Below are 6,000 nucleotides of genomic sequence, written 5' to 3' on the forward strand. Positions count from 1 at the left end.
AAAAATACAAACGCGGCAGAATACAAAATATAACGAAAATAGGAATCTCGATTCAACAAAAAATAAACTAACAGAAAAAAATGGAAACGGAAAAAAAAGTGTTACGAAAATACTAAAGAGTACGAATACGATAACTAACGTCTTACGAAATTACGACTCGTTACGAATCACGATAAACGAACAGAAACTAAACAGAAATAAACGAAAATTTTTGCTGTGCACATGTCTAATAATAACGTGTCTAGGGACGGAAGAGCCATTTCTTGCAGGGTTAGGACAAAAAAACGTTCTCTCGGTCCTAAATTCGAGGTCAGGCTCTAGAAAAATAGAATTACCAGGGAAAGTACGGGCTTGCCAGATCAGCTACATTTACAGAAGTGTATCAGTTCACATCTAATAACGTAGTCCAAAAGCCCAAAGCATGACACAAGGATTCTTTCATCCCAGAATTGATTTTTGGTTTGATGCTTGTCTTTATAGCCATGTAAATGCTGCAAATTAACTTTGTGAAGGATGTGCCCCGCAAAGCATATAATGGCATTCTCATTCTTTATATTTGTGTCTCAGTTTCCAGACAGAAACCCATGTATTAGATTTAAAAAAAGAATATTCAATCCCAAAATGATAGAAAAACAAATGGAGGTCAAAGCATAATGCTGCAAACAGTAATGTAAATGCAATGTACTTTCATAAAACTGATTTCAGTGAGCTAAAAATGAGTTGATTTGCATGATTATTCCTTTCCCATTATTACTGATTCCTGTATTGCCTTAAATTGTCCTCAAAATGTGTATGTATGTTTTTTTCACTTTTCAGTTAGCATTACCAAATATTCTCTCAGGTTTCTGGGTTTTCTGTGCCAGGCACTTCCTAACGACTTTAGAGTCTCTTTATCTGAGAATATGGATGTGCACTCAAAGCAAACCATCAGATTATACACTATATTACCAAAAGTATTGGGACACCTGTCTTTACACGCACATGAACTTTAATGGCATCTCAGTAGTATTTTTTTTTTTATCAGAGACCCTAGGGAATAAAATGGTGGTTAATGCAATTTGTCACACGGTATTTGTGCAGCAATGTTTTTAACGCGATTTAAAAAAAACAAAACACTTTCATGAATTAAAAAAACAAAACAAAGTTAGCCCAATTATTTAGCATAATGTGAATGATGATGTTACGCCAAGTAAATAGATTCCTAACATGTCTCACATTAAAATTGCACCTTCTTGTCCACATCAGTGCCTAACCCCATAAATGTGCTTCTGGAAGAATGGTCAAACATTCCCATAGAAAACGTATGTACAGTATCTCACAAAAGTGAGTACACCCCTCACATTTTTGTAAAATATGAAGAAGAAGAAGAAGAAGAAGAACACAGCAGGGGGTCTCAACACTCACAAGACAAACTCCCAGCACCTGTATTATAGCTCATATTTCATTGTAGTGTACTACTAGTACTAGTACGGCCTCCATGCTGGTAGAGACGGAAGTGATGTCAGTGCAGGAATTCTAAGTCAATCTCTTGTGGTACTACAACTGAATGTTCCCGGACTGGAGCCTTGTCAATGGGACAGTCTATTCTGTGATCTTATGCCCCGAACACACGATCTGAATTTCCGATGGAAAAAGTCTGATGAGTTTTCCGATTGTGTGTAGCCCCATCTGAGTTTTTCCATCAGAAATTCCAATAAATTCCATTGGAATTTAGATATAGAACATGTTCTATTTTTTTCAGATTTAAATTCCATCAGAATTCCGATGTGATTTGGCCGGGCAAAAGCCTGATCGTGTGTATTACACTATGTATTATTTTGGAGCTGTCCTTTCAGCACCAAGAGCTTGTAAGCCATCCGATTGGTTTCCTTGAGTCTGCTCTATTCTCTCAGAAGCTGCTTCTTGTGATGGTGAACAGCTGTTGTTGATTCAACTGAAGGATTTTTTGGTATTCCTTCCTAGTAAGTAAATCTGTAGTGCTCAGCATCAGGCTCTGCTGTGCATGGTAGCCAATCATCTTCTAATTTCAGCAAGTTCCATTAGCCTTGACAATAAAACCTGGAAGCTGATTGGTTTTTATGCAGAGCTGCTCCAGGTTTAGTAAATCTCCCCCCATATCTTCTGGTAAGCGAGCTGGTTTTACACATTGGTGGTGGTGCACTGATTGATGGTGGAAATTTGGTCAAAATCACTTGTGTAATTTAGACAATCATTTTCTGCATATTTGATCCTTGTGCTCCATGTAAACGAGGCCACGGTAGGGAGGTGTCCTTTACCTATATGCTATGGGGTTGATTTACTAAAGGCAAATATATTGTGCACTGCAAGTGCATTTGTTTCACAGCTTAGCAAAAGGGGGAAAAGCTTCACTTTGCAAAGAATACTCAAACACATGCAAAGGAAAATAAAAAAAACAGCATTTTTGATTTTATGTTACGTTATTGGATGATAGAAACTAGCAGAGCTTCTATCACTACAGCGCTCCCCCTCAGATCTAGAACAAATGTACTTGAAGTGCACTTGCAGTCAGGGCCGGAGTGGGACTCCTTTTCAGCCCTGGAGTTTCATGCCTTAGACCAGCCTACTTTAGTTCACGACTATTAAAATAATGTAATTAAAACCTCAAAATATAAGTTTGCAATGGTGCACTGTTTTCTACAGCCTGTAATTCATAGTCCTATGAATCAGACAACCTGGTCATAAACGTTAGGCAATACACTCAAACATAGAAAAATAAACTGACATCAGTGCAAAATATAAAGTAGGCACAGTGGTAAAAGGATCAGGTATAATACCTGGATATAGCAAAAGCGGAGGTCCAGACATTAGAGATCCGTGAGGCACGGCCCACAGCTACATGTTCTGTTTACATTCTGGCACGGTGCCTGTGTACCAAGATGACTGAACATGTGTGACATCATCCAATGCCACTCTGGCCAATCAGGATGACTGAAGACCGTCGCCCGGAATAACCCGGGGAGAAGACGCTGGCACTGAACCACTGAAGCAAAGGGTAAGAAATCTGGTATTAGTTCCACTTTTGGCCTTTTTCACGTGGGCTTTCCGATCAGGTCCGTCTGTCAGTTTTTCAGGCGGAACTGATCGAACACTCCATTCACCTCCATGGAGTGGCGGATGTCAGCGGTGACATGTCCACTGACATCCGCCGCTATAAGATCCGTGAAATCCAGGCGGATGGTGACTCGATTTTCCATCCGTCTGGAGGATCGGATGAAAACAGATAGGTGATCCGTTTACATCCGATCTCCCCATAGAGCAGAGCAGGGCTTTGACAGGTCCATCTAAGCACAGTGAGAGAGCGATGGACTTGTCATCCACCTGCCCAGCGGGGGATCAGATGATCAATCCCCGCTGAGCAAGCAGAGTCTGTCAAACGGACCGCCCGTGTGAAATAACTGACGGGCGGGGGACCGTAATGGTTTGTGTACATGGGGCGCTATACATTTTCCTGGCATGAGGATATACAGCTGTTGCATGCATCCTTGTGCAGAGTACCATTAATTTCTATCGGGACACGTGGCACAGCCGATGTCTCCTAATATGACACCATGTATGCGGGGGACCTGCGCCCACATCATATTAGGATCGTGCAGCTGTGTGTCTGATTGGAAATAAATAGGGTGCCAACACAGGGATGCAGTGAAGTGCCCCATGTGAACGAGCCCTAAAGGAGCGCTTTAGGCTTTATGTACACAGCCACAAGAGGGTGCAGAGCGTGCATGGGGCACAAATATCCGGGGTGCAGCACTCAGCCCCCTAATACAATAAATGGCTGTATACAATTATAGTAGAGTTTACACCACGGCTTGCATAAACTTGCACTTATACGGCCATAGACACAGACAGGTCTGATTAAAGTCACCTTTCTAAATAGGCCATAGAGTATGAATGGGACCCACCAGCTCCCATGATATTGCCAGGCAATATCATGGGAGCTGGTGGGTCCCATTCATACTCTATGGCCTATTTAGGAAGGTGACTTTAATCAGACCTGTCTGTGTCTATGGCCGTATAAGTGCAAGTTTATGCAATAATTGCCTCATAGAATATCATAGAACAAGACACAGACAGCGCAGCATTCTGAGGTCACAGGGTACTGACCAGGTGAATGGCAGCCAGGGTGTTCTCAGGACCGTCATGGGCTCCTCCTCTGTGGGCAATGACTGACACCTTCCCCCCAGGTCTGAGGACATGAGAGGCCCGGGACTCGGGACTGGGGGGAAGCGGGAGAAGAGTAGGACAAGGTAGAGGCCGCTGGACAGGAGACAGGAGAGGAGAGGACTGTGGGAAAGAGCGGAGGCCTTGCCCGGCGCATGCGCAGTTGCATGGTCACCTCACCGTGGCCATCTTTTTTGCGGGCACCCGATGGTGATGCCCATAACGGACCTTACGGGGACACCCCAAAAAGGGGTCATATTTCACCGGCCCGCAACCACGACCAGCCCACCGGGAATTATCCCGGTTCTCCCGATTGGCCAATCCGGGCCTGCTTGCAGTGCACAGTATATTTGCTTTTAGCAAATCAACCTCCCTGTGTTAAAGTGTTACTAAACCCAAGGACTCTGCATTCACTATATTTGGTCTCCCACAGTACACAGACCATGGAAATGCAATAGATTAGTAAATATAAACTGCTGAATACCTTTTCTCATCAACAGTTAGACCAGTCTTGTAAATTCTATCAGTGTCTGGTTAAAGCTTGTAGGAGGAGTTTTTATACAGCTCTCACGTCCTGTTATCCCAAGATAAAAAAAAGTCTCTAGCAATACACACCAAACTGAGCATGTGCAGCTTGTCCCCTACCCTCTGTACTATCAGGAGATGAGCTGGGGACACTGGAGGAAGTTGGAGATCAGAGGAGACATGATCATGATTTTTACACAATGCAGAGGATTAACCCACAGTGAGCATAACAAGCATGCTTTACTGCAAATACAGACTGATTGTAATGTTGTGGGTTTAGTAACACTTAAAAGGTGTCCCAAGTTGGGAGGTATTTTTAGGCACTTTAGGTATTTTGAGTTTGAAGGTATACAGTATTTTGGGTGTAACATAAAAAATTGTCACATTCACCCAGAACAGTGAACGAAAAACGAAAGTTCCAAAAGGACTAGTAGATATTAATAAAGCACAAGTCTGGCAACGCTACAGCACTCACAGTTTATAGATGAATTTTTGCAGCTTCATAAACAAAAGTCCCCAGCGTTCAAAAACCTGTGGCTGGAGAAAAATATATGCACTGATTGCAGTTAAGATGCTTTGTAGGCTCCACTGTAAAAAAAATAATAAATGTACATTTATTTCACGATGGGTACATTTGTTCATTTTCTGAAAAAGGTGAAATAAGCCTTTAAGAAGATTATCAAGAAGGATGGAAATCCCAGATTTTCCTGAGAGCCCTGCTTGCATTAACACATAAGAGATCTCACCAACCGCAATCACTTTATAAACAATTTACAAAAAATATACCATATCCCACTATTCTTGGCATATATATTTGGACACAGGCATAATTTTAGATTTTTTCATGTATTTACCAAAACTGTACACATCGCATCGGCTTTTTAAGTACTGTCAACTAATCTTATTTTTGTCTGACTCATTATACTTTTTATGTTTTCAACTTAGTTGATTTAAGTAAAGCCAACAATTTTTTTTTCAATTTATAGACCATAGTGTTTTAAGTTAGGAATACATACCTTAACTTGTCTGGAATTATATTTTTCAAGTTTATAGACCATAGGTTCAAGTAAAGCCTTAGTTTAAGTTAGGAACACACACATTAAAGGAGTTGTAAAGGAAAAAAAATTGCCTAAAATTAATGTCTGCAAGGTAGATTACAATAGTGTAATGATTCTGTTAAAAAACACCTATTAAATTCCTTCATCTATATCACCTCCGGCATTCTAGTTTCTGTTCTATCATTCACTTCCTGGTTTGCATCGCTTGTTCATGTAAGAACTACATTTCCCAGTATGA

Source organism: Rana temporaria, chromosome 9 (assembly GCF_905171775.1).
Source record: "Rana temporaria chromosome 9, aRanTem1.1, whole genome shotgun sequence".
Lineage (NCBI taxonomy): Eukaryota > Metazoa > Chordata > Amphibia > Anura > Ranidae > Rana > Rana temporaria.